Raw genomic sequence first — 17472 nt, 5'->3', positions numbered from 1 at the left:
CTGCGGACACATATGCTGTATGAGTCCAAATCTACCTCGGCTGAGGAAGATTTCTCTGATCATCCATCAAACTCTCCTAGAGTCTCAGAGGCCTGGAATATTTTCATTTAATCCTTTACCAATAAATTGTTAGGGCTGTATGCTATTTTATTTTAATGCAAATGTTCTTTACCTATTTAAATGAAAACTAAAATTTGCATTTGAATCTGATTCTGCTAATTCTGTCTCATCATTAATTGTGTATAATTTAGATATCTTTATCTTATTTCTATCAACTGAGGAATAGCAAAAACCCACTTCCACAACACAAGGTTCCCAGAGGTAGTACTTTCAAAAGGGGCTTCCTCTGGGAAGGTTCCGGTAACATCCATTCATGTAGGCGTGGTAATCCCTTGGCAAATACCAGTCAGGCTCCGAGGGGATTATGGTTAATGAACAGGGCCGGACTGGCCGTAGCGGGCACCGGGCAAAATCGGCCCTGTAACAAAATCTGCCGAAAACCGGGCCTGGCAAAGAGCTCGGCCGCACCCCCAATGGGGAGGGGCGCAGCCGAGCACTTTGCCAGGCCCGGTTTTGGTTCCCAGTCCGGCCCTGTTAATGAAGTGCACCGAAACTAAAGCCTCTCATTGGGCGGTATAACCATAAAAATGCAAAGCAGGTGGGTCTTTGGTAAAGGCCACAGTTTACAACAATCACCAGTTCAATCTCGATTTAAGGCTATGAAAGAGAAGTGAGCACAGGGCCGGTCAGTACTAGTGCTCCCTAAAATGGGTTCCAGCCACCGATTCCAGGAAAATGTTTCTGGGCCACAGGGGTTAAACATCCGCATTAATGATCCCCTGCCATGCTCACAGTCAGGTCACGGCAGCCAAGGGAGTCAAACCAGCACCAAAATTAGTCCCGCTGTCGTTTAATTCAGAATGCGGCCGGGAAGGAAAGTCATGCCCCAGGCAACACCCAGCCAGCCAACTCAACACATAGCGCTGGACTTTTACCTGGGGAGAAAGGCGAGGCTGGTACCGGCCGAGAATGCTTCCGTCCTTGGTGCATCCCGCAGCGGTGCACGGAGGGTGGGCCATCCCTTCCGGAGTTCTTCCCCAGCCGGGCCTCAGGACAAGCTCCATGGGTGTTAGGCAACACCCGGCGCGGGAGCCAATCCCAGCGCGGCTTCCCCGGCTTGCCTGCAATGACGCACCCAGGGCTTCCAGGCACCCGGGCTGCAGCGGTGATGTTGGGCAGGCAGAACTCCGCTTTACCATGCGGTTGGAGGGCCCTGCCTGTGGTGGTGATCACTGGGGCACCAGCACCTCCCAACCACAGCACTAACGCGGCACAGCGCACACCGGCCCCAGACGGCGGCGATGACGTCACGGCCTCCAGTACTTCAGATACTTGCCAGCGCTACACCGCACTATGGGCCGCTTTCAGAGGCGCTCTCCGCCCGGGCCGGTAGCGGTGACTCCAGGCTCTCAGTGCTTCCAGTCCATAGCACCGCGCGCAGCATTTGGGATCCCGGGCAGCGGCGGTGATGTCTGGCTCACAGCACGTTCCAGATCAGTTACAATCCCCAGGCAGCAGCGGTGAGTTCAAGGTAATCAGTGATTCTTCCCACAGCGCTTTTAGAGCACAGCACAGTTGGGGGCCCAGGCTGGCAGCCGGTGATGCGGACAACAGTTTGCGTTGCAGAGGCAGTCATAGCTATGATCACACGTTGGTGCCCTAGGAAGTCCCCACTAGGCAGGGGGAACAGTTCACAGCAGGTTATGGAGACACTCTGGAGATGTTACCTCAGTCTCCCTCGCAGGGCAAGATGAGCAGTCAGTAGGGCAGCTCAGCACGTTGGGGCAGCAGATCCTAAGAGCAGTCAGCCTCAACAGTGTGGCAATCCTCCTGGCACCACAATCTCCACTCCTGCAGAGTTATTCTGGTCCAGCAGTATAACAGAGATGTGTGGCCAGAACCCTCCTTATTATACCCTAAGGCCTAGGTATTCAAACTGTGAGGCGCGCCCCCCTGGGGGGGCGCAGCATCCCCTCAGGGGGAGGCGCGCACTCTACCACTTCACCTTTCATTGTTGCTTCAGGCGAGCAACGCTTATTAGGCTGAAAGGGCTTCAGCCCCTGCGGTTCTGTGTCTCAGCCGGTGCTGGGGGCTCGGCTGGGCAGTGTCTGGAGTCTTATCTCCGACACAACCGAGTTTTTCACAGGTCTTTAAAGACCATCTGCATATTAACATACTGTTGTAAACTGGCTACCAGCTTGTTGTCTGGTTCCAGTACCCCCTGGGCCCCCACTCTGCCTATTTCTTACATTTGAAGGCAAGGCAGACTTCGGATGCAGAGCCATTGTGACCATCAGTTATTACAAGGAAATGGCAAATGCGAATCTTGGAAACCCACTGCTCTCCTTATTTAATACTGACGTCGCTTAAGGTATATTTATTCACAGGGGCGGCGGAGGTGTCAGAATTCTATGTGGGTGCCTACTGCTGGGGTATTTGTTTTTAACCCCTTCAGCACTGCGCGGATTCCCCCGCGGTGCTGAAGGGTTCGAGCGCGGGCGGGGCCATGACGGAACGGTTCCGTCATGAGCATGGAAGGGGTTAAAATGAACCACAAGTTAGTGGAGCCTGGGGCATGCTTTCTATTTATTACTCCTGCCTCAACAGCCTAGCTGGCTATCACCTTTGTGTGCCTCTCCTACCCTAAAACTTCTTTCATAGGGTAGGACACAAACTAGATACATGGGTCTCATGAACACTATGCACCATATGTCTCAGGAACAGATCAATGCATGCACGTATATTTTAGGAGCCCCTTATGGGCTACTCAAGGTGTGAAGACAAGTGCTTAAACGCCTCGGTAGTAAGAGCTATATAAATGCAATTATAACACTACAATACAATTTAAATAATTCTAAAGCTGCTAGATTCATTACAGCTGTCAAAAACGCTTGGTGCACCGAATCGCCAACTGTGGCGGACAAACAAATCTTTGCTGCCCCCTTGCAGGAGTCCAAGGGGGCAGAGCTCCTCACCATCAACCCCTGCATGACACCTGGACTAGGTCGGGGGAACAACTGGAGGTAGCTTGAGAGCCAGCATATTAGTTTCTCCATAGAGGTCAGCGTTAAATAAAAAAATAGAAACTGACCATGCTTATTTTTTAGCTTCAGTGACTACCCAAATGCCTAAAGCAAAAATAGACACGAGGTTCACACACATGTTCAGATGTGCATGTGTGAGGGCTCAAAGACACAGACACCTGTGTCTTCAAGCCCTCACATCTCTGTGCTGAAAAGGCCATTACTTCCCCCTCCAAAAGGGACCTGCCTTTAGTGAGAACAACTCCAGACACGTTTGCTGTTTCTAAAACAAGCATTGGCAAAGTCAATAGGTCTCAGCAATCAGTGGTAATGCATGTGTGTATATCAATAAAAACACCCCCTGATACACAAATGCACTTACATTGCCATCACCTATAGCCACCTGATTGCCGAGACCTATTGACTTTGCCAATGCTTGTTCTGATATCTTGTCGAGGGCAAGGATATGGCGCAACAGCCAGAGCTAATGACTGTGGAACTGGGGAACCAGGTTCAATTCTTGGTGTCTGCTCAACATCCTGTGATTCTGGGAAAATCACTTTATCGCCCTGTGGTTACAAAAATAAATGTGTGCTTGTGTAATGTAAATTATGCTCCAATACCTTTGGGCCATGTTCGCGCTATATAAAACTGCAAAAAATATATTACAAAATGTTGTGAGCACTCCAGTTTCCAGGTACTGCTCAAGACTGGAAGTAAAGCACTTTATTTAATATCGTTTGCCCTTGCGACTTGGGCTCTGCAGGAGGGAATGGCCATCAATGATTCAGAGTACCAGCTTCCAGAACTTTTTTGTCAGGTGGTGGTGGGGGGCTTGACGTGTAAAAAGGTATAGATGGGGGGGCTCAGACGACAAAAGTTTGAAGACCTCTGCCCTAAGGTCGGGTGACCGGGAGGGGCGGCACTTTCTGGAAGAATCTACAGGGTTGGAAATCTCTGGAAAAATCTAGGAGGCTCTGGGATGTTCCCTTTCTTTCCTACCTGTCTGTCAACAGGGACAAAAGGTGGGCCCGTGAAGGCTACAGTTGCAAAAAGTCCCAGACCGTGCAGACTATCAGCATGCAGATGGAGGGTAGGCCTCACTGCAGTAGCAGGGCCTATGGCTGATACACTAGTGTCACCATGCTTTTAAGGGAGAGCACCTGCACCTCAGCACTGTTTAGCAGTGGTAAGGGGCCCAGAGTCCTAAGTCCAACAAAAATGTGTGGTCCAGTGGGAGGCAAAGAGGGCAAAAAAATGTAGGGGAAGACCACCCCAGGGTTGACAGGTCTAACACGTGTCTCCCCCAGTCGAAATTGGGGAGAACTGCCCACCCTCTTGGGAGTTCTCGTCACTAAGGCGGAAGAACCTAGAGAGACCGTCAGCATTGGCGTGGTCTACTCCGGGTCGATGTTCCACCCTGAAGTCCATACTCTGTAGGGAAATGGATCACCTCAACAATTTAGGATTTTCGCCCCTCATTTGCATGAGCCACCGGAGGGGCTGTGGTCGGTCTGAATTAGGAAGTGGGAGCCAAATAGGTATGGCCTCAGCTTCTTCAGAGCCCAGACCACCGCGAAAGCTTCTCATTCTATTGCACTCCACCGTTGTTCCCGGGGAGTAGCCTCCTGAAAATGAAAGCCACTGGTTGGTCCAGGCCCTCCTCATTGAGTTGCGAAAGTACTGCCCTTATGCCATGTTCAGAGGCGCCCGTTTGAACAATGAACTCTTTAGAGAAGTCGGGGGCCCTCAGCACAGGAGCAGTGCACATGGCCTGCTTGAGGGAATCAAAGGCTTTCTGGCAAGCTTCGGTCCAAATCGCTTTCCTAGGTTGTTTCTTGGAGGTTAGCTCAGTCAAGGGAGCCACAATGGTGCCATAACCCTTGACAAATCGGCGGTAGTAACCAGTGAGGTCTAGGAAAGCCCTGACCTCAGTCTGGGTTTTGGGGGGCTCCCAGGCTAGGATGGTTTCTATCTTGGCCTGTAGAGGCTGCACCTTACCCCTGCCCACCAGGTGTCCTAGGTATACTACCGACCCCTGTCCGATCTGGCATTTGCTGGCCTTGATGGTCAGGCCCGCCTGCTGCAGGTCCTGAAGCACCTCCCGAAGGTGATACAAATGTTCTTCCCAGCTGCCGCTGAAGATGGCTATGTCATCCAGATAGGCGGACATAAAGTTGGTGCCCCTGTCCGACACCACTTCTTTGGGGAAGTCCACACGGGTAAATATTCCCATCAGGGCCCGGGCCACCGCAGGTGCAGTGATGGTCCTCAGAGGGATAGCCTCTGGGTACCGGGTGGTGCGGTCCACCACAACCAGGATAAACCGGTGACCAGAAGAGGTCGGCGGATCCATAGGGCCGACAATGTCGATGCCCACCCTTTCAAAGGGGGTACCAACGACTGGTAGTGGATCCAGGGGGGCCTTCAAATTGATCCCTGTTTTCCCACTAGCTTGGCAGGACACACAGGTCTTGCAAAACGTATGAGAGGAAATCCTCATCCTGGGCCAATAAAAATGTGGGACTAGTCTAGTAAAAGTTTTGTTTTGGCCCAAGTGTCCCGCCAAGGGGATCTCATGAGCCAACTCCAACAGGAAGGCCCTGTAGCATTGGGGGACCACTAAGGCCCTAGATGACCAATGCACAGGAGCCTTGGGCTCACTGTAAAGGAGGTTGTCCTCCCAGTAAATGTGGCAGTTTCCAGAGACGCTTCCTGCTGCCTGGGCTGCGGCCTGTCGCCGCATGTCCTCAAGGGTGGGGCACTCCTTCTGTGCCCGACAAAACTCCTCCCAGGTAGACCCTTCTTCCACCTGCCACTCGACAGGGGTCGGCAAGTCTCCCAAGGGAGCAACGTCACCCTCCGTGGACTCCGGTGCGACTGCAGCAGGTGCCCCATCCATCTCACAAGATGTGCTCTCCGGGGCGGGTTTCCAATGCCCTCGGTCGTTTCCCTTGTTAGCAGGAGGCTGGGCCAATGTTCCAGGCTCCAGCCCTGGTAGACTCCCTTCCCGGGCAGCCATGGACAGTCTGGTAGCACAGGCCCACTCTGGTAAACACAGCATCTCTGCATGTGCTTTGAGCTCTACCTCCTTCCAGGCCGTGTGCTCCAGATCATTCCCCAGTAGACTGTTGATTGGCATGGCAGAGCTTACAGCAACTCTTAGAAGGCCTGAAACTCCTCCCCACTCAAAGGGAACTTGAGCCACCGGATAGTGGCCCTCCCTGTTGTCAGCCATCACAACTGGGTGGAATGCATTGGGCACAACTTGCTCCGGGGACACCAGCTGACTCCTTACCATAGTCATGCTGGCACCTGTGTCCCTCAGAGCCTCCACCCCCTGACCATTGATGGTGACCCACTGCCTATACTTGGTGGTATTTGAGGGCACATGGATCTGTCTCCCAGGGATACTAGGGTCAACCCTGCCCACTCACTCCTATTATCTAAGGACAGCTCCTCCCCCAGCGCTACACTAGCCACCCCGGGGTTTTTGCCTCCCGTAGGGTGTGGTGCTCTCTTCTGACACTGGGGTTCCCCCTTATAGTGTCCAATTTCACCACACTCATAGCACCGGACAGTTTTGGGCTGCTGACCTTTGTCAGGATAAGTGGGCTTCTGGTGGCCAGATTGGGGCTGGGATCCAAACCATCTCCCTTGCGATCTGTTTTGGTGGCCTTTGGAGAACTCCTTCTTTTTATCTCCCCTCTCTTTCTTCTGGTTGAAACCCTGTCCACCGTTTTGGGGGTCCCCCCAGATCCCTTGTTGGAAACCCTAGAACTGGCCCAGGTGTTCGCCTCCTCCGCAAGCTCCCTCGGATCAGTCAACTTGCGGTCAACCAGGTGTTGGCGCAGCTCTGGAAAACATTTCTCTAGAAGGTGCTCTCTCAAGAACAAATTATACAGCCCTTCATAATCAGTTACCACGCTGCCCCGTACCCAACCCTCCAATGCTTTACTAGCGCAATGCAGGAAATCTACCCAGTTCTGTGTGGGAAGTTTGTGACTATTCCTAAACTTCTGCCTATACTTTTCAGGGGTAAGACCAAACATTTTGACTAACGCTTCCCTCATTACAGTATAGTTGGTCTGATCTGCCTTGTCTAATGTAAGGAGTGTGTCCCTCCCCACCGGAGGCATGTACCTGTATAGGCTACCCCCCAGTAACTCTTGGGGACCCCATGGGCTCTTAAAGGCACCTCATAGGTTGCTAACCACTTGTCAATATCATCTCCCACATTGAAACTGGCCACAACATCTTTAGGCATATAGAAACGTGAAGCTTCAGGAGGTATGCTGCCACCATTTGTGTTGCTGTTAGGCCTTATTTGTAGGGCTCTGATTTCTAGCTCCCTCAGGCTGAGCTCATGGGCCAATTTCCTTTCCTCCATGGCCATCCTATTTTCTTCACGCTCCTTCTCAAACCTGGCAAGCTCTAACTTAAGCTGTCTCTCTTCCCTCCTGTCTGCCAATTCCTCTGAGGACAGGTTCCTTGCTGAGACACTACTGCCTGCCCTGGAGCGTATTCCTGGCCCTGGCAATAAATAGTCGCTATTATCTGTAGGCGGTAGGTCAAGCTCTCCTGTAGCGTCATGCTCTGATCGCCCCTCGTCCCCGTTTCCTTCCAGGTGGGCCAATGCCCATGCTCTCAAGGATTTTTTTTTTTTTTTTTTTTTTTTTTAACGGTGACTCTACGAGTTTATTTTTTTTTGAGGTTATTTTTTTTTATTTTAATTTTTTTTAAAACCTTTATTCAAAGAATCAAGGTACACAGCAGAGAGCCTACAACCCTTATGGGCCGGCCGCGGTAAGTATACTTGCATATGTCTCGAATCACACAGCCCAATGCCGTCAACCCGGAGGTACGGCGGCGTTAAAGGATGCAGGTGTACCAAGGTGGAACCAGAATGTGGCAGGTCTAGTGTCCTGCAGAACATCCACAAAGATATGGGCAGAGCGCCCCAACGTGCATTAAGATGCCAAACAATCAAACTCCCCCTCCCTCCCACCCCTTAACTACCGGTCAACACTACGCTCATTTCACGTGTCCAAGGCTAGGGGCTGCAGCCGCCGCCCCCTCCCAACACCCTAACCGCAACAGCAGGATACTAGACATCTCCGGGTTCTTCCTGCGCGATGGCAGGAGGTTCGCAAATGCCGCCCCTAAAATCGTTCCACTTGGTCCATACCTCAACCCACTTGCGAGGGCACCCTCTCGCCACATACACAGTTCTTTCCTGCAGCATGCACCAGTCCATATCGTTGTTCCAATCTGATAGTTTTGGTGGAACAGCGCTTCCCCAGAGCCTAGCAATGTTCCGCTTCGCAACCATTTGGCCAAGCGTGACCCAGAGCCTTCCTTTTGGGCGGCAGGTCGGTTGGTTCCCATATATTGAGGATGCACCTTTTAGCCTCCGGGCGAATCTCCACTTCCCACACCTCCTCCATACACCGCACCACTCTTCTCCAATACCTCTGAATCTTCGGGCAGCCCCACAATATGTGGAAAAAGGTTCCCGTGTCCCCACAACCCCTCCTGCAGCGCGCTGTGTCCGCCCTCCCCATCATGTGTAGTCTCGTGCAAGAGATGTAAACTCTGTGTAGAATCTTCAGTTGAATGAGCCGCAATCGGGCCGATATCGCGACTTCACGGGGGGAAGCCAGGGCATAAAGCCACTCCTCGTCCTCTATCTCCAACCCTTCCGCAACCCATTTTTCTTTTAGGGGAAGAAGCATATCTTGGGGGTTCTTGATAAGTTTTTTGTAGGTGAGGGAGATGGCGTGCTCCGCGAGATGTCCGTCCAGCAACCTATCTTCGAGGGGGGAGGCAGGTGGCAGTTTGGCCCCCGGTGGGATATTGGCCTGCAGGGAGTGACTTATCTGCAAGTACCTAAAGTATTCAGTATCCGCCAGCTCGTATGCTTCTCGCATTTGGACGAACGTGCGGAGCCCGGCAGACCCCCAGATGTCTTTGATCTGGGAGATGCCAATCAGGTCCCAGTTACGGAACCCCTTGGTGCGTCTGAGATTGCCCAGTGCCTCGGAGGCCCAAAGTGGCGTGGCCATCGTGAGGACGCCGGACCAACCGAGCTTCTTCTGGGCGATGTGCCATATCTGCACCGAGTGGAGCGTCGGACCGGTGAGTCCGCGCGCCCCTCTTTTAGAGTAGAGTGCTATTTCATAATTCCCACCGGGAAGCAACCATCTATCCATACCATATGCTGGGTCGTTCCCGTCCCCGTATGTCCCTTGGTTAATCGCGGACAGGTGAGCCGCCCAGTAGTATTTACGGACGTCGGGGAGAGCAATTCCACCATCGTACCACCCCAGCGTGAGCTTAGCCAGCGAGATACGGGGCATCCCGGCCCAGAGGAGGGTGCGTACCGCGGTCTCGATCGCCAGAAAGTAACTGTTCGGAACCAGGTCAGGGTAGTTTTGCAGCGCGTAGAGGAATCGCGGGAGCGATAACATCTTAAATAGCGCTGCACGGCCCAGCAAGGACAGTGGGAGGTTCTGCCAGGACTTCGCCTCCCTTTGGAGCCGGAGAAGCGGCGGTTTGAGGTTGTGCTCATATAGCAGGGCCTTATTAACGGTGATATACACTCCGAGATACTTAAACCCGTCCTTCGCCACCCGAATAGGACAAGTGGCAGGGAGTCTGGGAGGTTCCCCGTGCAGGACGTAGAGATGCGATTTAGCCCAGTTGACTCGGAACCCAGAGTTGCGACCAAAACTGGCCAGTATGTCCAGCGCTGCGATCAGGGATCCACGCGGCTTAGAGAGGTAAAGAAGTATGTCATCAGCATACAGCGATATTTTATCCTCCCACCCCTCCGCCCACGCTATGCCCTGCACGGTGGCAACCTGTCTTATCCAGGCCGCAAGCGGCTCCAGGGAGAGGGCGAAAAGAAGTGGCGAAAGGGGGCAGCCCTGTCGAGTCCCTCTGGCCAGCGTGAAGACTGCAGACACCTTGTTGTTTACCAGCACCTGTGCCAGGGGTTCTGCGTACATTAAGCGCACCCACTCGATGAAGCGAGGTCCAAAGCCCAACTTGCGTAAGACTGCGAACATATACGGCCATTCCAAGGTGTCGAAGGCCATGGTGGCGTCCAATGAGACCATCACCGCATCCTCCTGCAGCCTATGGCGTTGCCCTAGCACCCCATGGAGTCTCCTGATATTGAGGGCCGTGTTGCGGCGAGGCATGAACCCCGATTGGTCGGGGTGTATTAATGAGGCTAGCACCGGCTTAAGCCTATTGGCCAACGTTTTCGCCAGTATTTTGGGTTCCGCATTTAGGAGCGAAATGGGCCTGTAGGAGGCACATAGGTCTTTAGGTTTCCCCTCTTTCGGGAGTGCTACTATGGTCGCTATGCGCTGATCCCGGGGCAGCAGCCCCACCTCCCTGCTGCGGTCGAACATGGGCTTAAGGTGTTTACTAGTGACGTCTGGCTGGAGCTTGTAGAGCTCTATGGGAATTCCGTTTGGGCCGAGCGCCTTACCCGGGCGGAGGTCCCCAATCGCCCGCTGTAGCTCAGCCTCAGTGAGTGGGCTATCCAAAGCTTCCCGGTCTGTGTCCGAGAGAGTGGGCATGCGTATGTCGACAAGGAGGTCCATAGAGTCCTCCTCTGGCCGGTCCGATTCCCGCCTATAGACCTGCTGATAGTGATCAGCAAACTGTTGTACTATTTCCCGCGGCTCTGTAAGCACTCTCCCGTCGTCTCATCAGGGTGCCAAGTCCCACCACCCCGGAATCATATGTGTCGACAAGATTCGTGTGACCGTACCAATTCCCCAACTCCCCCCCCCCCCCCCCCCTCCCTGGGTCCCACCCCACCATGGCTAGACAGGTAGTGTACAACAAAGCTAATATACCAGTCAGGCCACCCCCTCCCTCCCGTGTCTAACCCCAACATCCCTACCCCCTCCTGCAAAAACAAACCCCCCCTCCCTGCCCCCTGCTCCGTGGGTTCCGAACTACCCACCACCCCAATTAGCAGAGCGCCTGTCGCCCAACCCTGCCCCGGTGAACCCACCGAGAAACTGTACTTGGGAAGTTCGTGGGCCAGCCCCCTCCTGGCCGCCCGTCCGCGGTGTCCCAGTTCGTGCAGTCCCCAAGGCCTGGTGCCAAATGAAAACTGGAGCTAGCCGCCAAAGGACTTGCAACCATAGCGCCCCAGGGCCACCCAGTCACAGAGTGACGGCACATGTGTTATACATTACTGTTCGATGCCTTCATGGTGTCAGCTCTCGTGGCTTCGACGCGGCGTTCCGTCTCCCGGCGAGTCCCAACGGGGACTGTTCGACCTGGAGCGCCAGGACCGCTGATTCAGCTCACCACCCTCTGGGCGTCCTGCCGCCGACTCTCTCTCCGTGGCGGGAGGGCCCGTGCCGCGCCACCGCTCATTGTCACGCCGGGAACCCTGAGCCGCCTCTCCGGCATCCAGCCACTCCTGTACAGCCTCCGGCGAGTTGAAAAAAAGGGAACGGCCACCAGCTATAATTTTCAGTTTGGCGGGGAAGAACATCATGTATTTGATCCCACGATCTCGCAACGCCGCCTTGACCCCCTGGAAGGAGCGCCTTTCCCGCTGGACCTGGAGCGTGAAGTCAGGAAAGAATCGGACCGTCGCCCCTTCGTACTTTAGATCACCCTGTTGTCTCGCCGCCTGGAGGATTGCGTCCCGGTCACGAAAGTTCAGGATTTTCGCTATGATCGTCCGTGGCATAGCCCCAGGTTTGGGTCGTGGGATGGGGGCTCTATGCGCCCTCTCGATTGTGAAGAACTTAGAGAGACGCTTGGGTTTCAGGTGCCTGAGGATCAGGTCCTCTAGAAAGAGCTCCATGCAGTCCCCTTCAAGCCCTTCCGCCACACCAACGACGCGGATATTACTTCTTCGGGCCCTACCTTCCTGATCGTCCAGCCGCAGGGCCATCAGGCGGTGCTGGTGCACTAGCTCGTTTACCCGACCCTCGAGCCTCTTCTCCGAGTCCTGCAGTGCCTTGATATCGACTTCATTGGCTTTGGAGCGGTCCGCTGTTTTCTCAAGGTCGGCTCGGAGCCGGTTCACTTCAATAGTGATTTTGTCCATCTTCGTTTCAAGGGTTGTGCCCAGGGTTTGAATCACGGCCATTATGGACTGCAAGGACGGTTCCGCCGGGCCTGCAGCCTCCTTCGTAGCCCCATCTGTCTGGGGCGGCGCCCTGGTCACCGTGTACTGGTCGAGCTTGTTGGCCTGGGTCGCGGCGCCGCCCTTGGGCCTCATGATGGTCCGGGTGCCCCGGGTTCTTCCGCCCGCCGCTCCACCAAGCGCTCCCTGGCCCGCACCAGCGCCCTCTCTCTCAAGGCCCAATGTGGAAGGAAGCCTCCGGCGCACTCAGACAGGCTCGCGATCGGGCGCGGGCCGCGACGCCCCACTCCCCGGCTTCTAGGCGGCAGGCTGTCCCCAGCCGCGATCGGCGGTCCCCACCTGTCGTCTGTGTTGGGTAGTCCTCGGCAAACAGCCCGGGCCGGACCCCGTCACCCCGCTCCTGCGGCTGCAGATGGCGCCCTCTCCCGGCCAGGGAGTCACTCCGCACCAGCCTCGATCGCGGTGTCGCGTCCCTCCCTCGGGGGTCTGTTGGTCGCTGGCCTCGGCGACAGGCGCCCGGATCCAGGGGCGATCCAGCGCCGCACACGTGACCGCGTCCCTCCGGGCCGGCGCTCCTCCGCGCAGGCCACCAAGCAGGCCACGAGCCGGGACCTCGGGTTGCGCCCGCAGCCGTCGCGGAGCTCCGGTGCCGAGGCGCTCCGCCACCGCTGCCCGCCCCGTCCTATCTCCCGGGCGGTGTGGGTCTCCCCGGAGGTCGCCGAGCAGCTCTCTGGGGCACCAGGTCGAGGGGATCCGGGGGGAAGCTCAGGTCGCTCCCCTCCGTGCGGATTATGGCCGGATTGCGCGGAACACCAACGGCCCCGGCGGAGCTCCGGGATCAAGCGGCCATTTCCCAAGGCGCCTGGCCACGCCTCCTCTCTCTCAAGGATTTTTGAAGCTATTCCCTCTTGGTGCCTCGCTTGAAGAACACCCCTTTCTCCTGGCAAAAATCCTTAAGTTGCACCACTGTGTACGTTTCCAGGTTGGCCAGCTCAAATTCCATCTTGCTAGGTAGGACCTCAGACGTTCGCAGGGAAAATCAAAGGGGCTTAGGCACGCAGGGCTTTGAAAAATAGCACTTGCGATCACCAGTCAGGGAGAATGTAAAGTTCAAGTTGTGTCAGGTGTAGGATTGTGACGCCCACTGAGTCACTGTATGGTGCTACACAAGCACAAGTCCTAATCCCACCGCTGAACACCAATGTTAGAACCGGGGTCTCCAGTTGGCCGGGATATGCACCCTAGTCCAAGTAGGGACCACCACTTCCGACAGGGTAGTTGGCGCAGAGCAGGTAAGCAAGACACAGGAGGCAGTGTGTAAAGGCATTGTGCAACCACACCAACATTAACACAGGGAAGCACACACAAAAGAGACACCACTCCAGTTGTATGTAAAAATTTAGATATCTTTATCTTATTTCTATCAAATGAGGAACAGCAAAAACCCACTTCCACAACACAAGGTTCCCAGAGGTAGTACTTTCAAAAGGGGCTTCCTCTGGGAAGGTTCCGGTAACATCTATTCATGTAGGCGCTGTAATCCCTTGGCAAATACCAGTCCGGCTCCGATGGGATTATGGTTAATGAAGTGCACCGAAACTCAAGCCTCTCATTGGGCGGTATAACAATAAAAGTACAAAGCAGGTGGGTCTTTGGTAAAGGCCACAGTTTACAACAATCACCAGTTCAATCTCGATTTAAGGTTCTGAAAGAGAAGTGAGCACAGGGCCGGTCAGTACTAATGCTACCTGAAATGGGTTCCAGCCACCGATTCCAGGAAAATGCTCCTGGTGCCACAGGGGTTAAACTTCCGCATTAATGATCCCCTGCCATGCTCACAGTCCGGTTACGGGAGCCAAGGGAGTCAAACCGGCACCAAAATTAGACCTGCTATGGTTCAATTCAGAATGCGGCCAGGAAGGAAAGTCAGGCTCTCCTGGGCACTGCCCCACTCCCGGGATGTCGCACTATACAGCCTCCGGCAGTCCCACCGAGGGTAGGTGGCCCCACAGCCCGCCCCAGGCAACCCCCAGCCAGGCAACTTAACATACAGCGCTGGACTTTTACCTGAGGAGAAGGGCGAGGCTGGTATCGGCCGAGAATGCTTCCGTCCTTGGTGCTTCCAGCCGCTGTGCACGGAGGGCGCGCCAGCCCTTCTGGAGTTCTACCCCGGCCAACTGGAGATCCCAGTTCTAACAATAATTCATTTGGTTTTGGGTTCATATAGTCATTGAAAATATTATCTGATTGAAATTAAATTGATTTGAAGATAGAGTTATCTTTTTCCTGCTTCTCATTGAATAACTGTTGATCCTCCGAACATCCACCCCCTTTCAGCACAGAACAAGATTCATCGGAGGACCAACTGTGTGTAATGGGAGCGAGAGGTTAACAATACATAGCTATGAGAGTTATACAGCATTTGGGCCCAGTAAACCACTTCATCAGTTTTTCTTATAGTGCGTAGGATGGTTAATGTCTGACAAAGCTAGGATATAAAGGGGATGAATATTGAGGTCACTATAGATTCACCCAAAGCCCAAGTTCAGTAAAGATTGACCAAGTGCCAGTCCTGAAGAAAACGACAAGGCGACGAAGCAGTTATGTGAGTATTAATAGGGTTTGCGGACTGCTGTTGCTTAAAGTGTTTGAGCTTATGCTTGAGTAAAATCTTTCCTGTTGCCCGAGTTGAAGTTGTTATCAGGTCCGAAGTTGCCTAAGATCCCAGGATATACACCTAAGGGTGGTCTCAGTGCGGCATACGCTGAGTAACATTGTCTGCTAAGATTTTGAAGGTGCGGTACATGAGACATCATCAGCAGTACCACTAGAGAAGCAAACCTTTTGTGAGAGTAAGAAGTTACAATAGTTAGGGCTTTTTGTCAGTGCACAGAGAATAATCATAAAGATATAAGTGAAGTCATGCTGGTCGAGATTTCGCTTGGAAAGTGTGCTCGAATGATACTTTTTGAGTGAGTGAAAGCCTATAATTTCTTTTTAGTGGAGTATATAACAGTTTTATTTGAGAGCTTTTTTCTTCTACTGTTGCTTTGTAACACTTTGTGGTAACATTTTTGTTTCAATAATATTTGTTGGAGACGTACAAGCTGAAATGTAAAGGAGGGGTAGCTGCTGCAGGGAGTTAAATCACATGTAAGTGTTGCGCTGTGATTGGTTGGATTGTGTGAAACCGTGCTGGCATAGGTTGCCAACGTCATAAAGAGTCACGCTGGAATTGGTTGTTAGGACGAAACAAGGAAGTATTTCCTAGAATTGCTAAGGGAGAGTTATTTGTAAAAGGCACTTGAGAAATTAATTTTGAATAATGAAAATTCTGAAAAATATATTTAAAAAACAATACAGGGCGATGTGCCCGTGCCCACTAGAGAAGGGGTTCCAATACCACCTGGGCTATCATACGTGCACATGGTTGGATAATTGGATGAAGTATACAGAGGAAGATGGACCTTTAGCTTTCCCACAATATGGAACCTTTAACATACAAATTCTTGAAAATTTGAGGAGACAGTTGTATGATATTAACCCCCCACCAAGTCATGTGCAGTTTGAGGCTCCAGGAGAATGGGAACATGTTGCCCACCAGAAAGGGAAACAAATATCGGGTAAGATATAAAAACACCTTAAATAGGTACGTTGAAGCTAGATGGACTACCCAACAGGAAGCATAGAGGACAGATATCGCAGAAGTAACTCAAATGTATCCTGTATTAGTTGCAGAGAAGGGTGAAGGAGAGAAATGTAAGGAGAACAAAAACCATCTTGAGGACTCTCAGACATTAGCATTGACTAGTGAGGATCAACCTCAAGTTAGGCCAAGTCCTTTTATAAGAATCTTACCAGATGCACCCTTGATGCCCACAAATTCAAGTCTGCATAATCCTTTCTTAACTGGAGAACAGACACCCAGAGGAGCAGAACATAATAATCCTATGATGCTAAATGCTCCTGATGCTCTTTCAGTCCCAGTGACCATAGGACCTGTAGTTCCACTCTATCAATCAGGTAATGGAGAACGACAGGTACATTCATTGAACATCCCCACTGGGATGGGAGGGACAAATACTATTCCTCGTAGACTGAGTGCAGAACAAATTAACCCAAGTTTGATCATTTCAAATTCTGACAATTCCCTTCGAGGAAATGGAATAGGATCTAGTGCAGATGCAGTTTATCCAAGCATATCAATTAATCAAATGCGAACGACCCCAGTACCAGATTTAGCTGAAGGAACAATAAAAACCCATAGTAGAGGAACTTAAGCTTTGACAGGGAGAACCTTACAAATAGGTACACATAATACACCGTGTTTGGAGGGAGCAAGTGGAGGGCCACAAGGAGATATTTCAGAAAGACAGATAGGCCCTACCCTACTAGAACTTGATTATTGGATTAGAGAGATAGCACCATCTACATTTGATAAAGATACGGATGTTCAAGGAAACACTGTGTAGAGAAAGTCAAATGAAAAATCACTTGCTATAGCCAAGCTTAAAGTGGAATTGGCGGAAATGGTTTTAGGTACTATCAGTCCTGGCAGAGTTATTCACTATCGAAGTGACACATTTTTATTTGTGTGTAAGGATATTACTCGATAAGCTAGAACTATCTACGATAAATTAGTAGAATTAGCACAGAAATGCGGGGTGGACATACAAAAATCAAAGTAATTACAGAAAACCCGATTAGATTTTGGTGAAAGAGACCTCGAGAACATGAAACCTTCAGGGAAAAGACCACAGATTAAGGAATTGTTGATAACACTCAGAAAATGGAGTGAGTTGAAAAATAGGAAGGTAGATGGGCTAAAAAGAAGGAAACAAAGAAAATAGTTATGCCAATGTATCCAATGTTTAAGGAGGAGGAGGAAAAATCAGGAAGAAAAATTCTTCCTATGAGAGAGGTGCCTGGAGGAGGTTATGCAAATTTTCCATCGACAAGGCCAGATATATTGGCCAGATATATTGTCTTTTACCAGTGGTGACTGGTGAGATTTGAAAGTGGTGGGCGTAAAAGCTCAGGGTGAAAACCCAGTGGCAAGCAACCCTAGCAAGTGTGCTGGACCGCCACAAGGAGGCTTTGGGGGTACTCTTTGGCATTTTTGTAATCAGCACCATATATTATGCACGATAAGCCAATGGCCACACCTAGGAGTACAAAGGTGACAATGAAAAGGCGCAACATTTCACATATCGCCAGTGGACACCACACAACAGCCCTTTCAGTACCTTATCCCCTCTG

The 17472-nt window shown here is 52.2% G+C and overlaps 1 long non-coding RNA gene across 1 annotated transcript in view; it reads left to right on the top strand.

Moving 5' to 3' along the window:
• Nucleotides 1-794: 794 nt before the first annotated feature.
• The window catches only part of LOC146867148 (uncharacterized), a 69541-nt gene continuing 52863 nt past the window's right edge, over nucleotides 795-17472 (top strand). The window contains exon 1 of the long non-coding RNA XR_014961087.1: nucleotides 795-1580. This is a non-coding gene — a long non-coding RNA (uncharacterized LOC146867148). The remainder of the gene's footprint in view (nucleotides 1581-17472) is intronic.

The sequence above is a fragment of the Triturus cristatus genome, chromosome 1_2 (genome assembly GCF_964204655.1).
Source record: "Triturus cristatus chromosome 1_2, aTriCri1.1, whole genome shotgun sequence".
NCBI lineage: Eukaryota > Metazoa > Chordata > Amphibia > Caudata > Salamandridae > Triturus > Triturus cristatus.
This window is presented reverse-complemented; position numbering and strand designations above follow the sequence as displayed.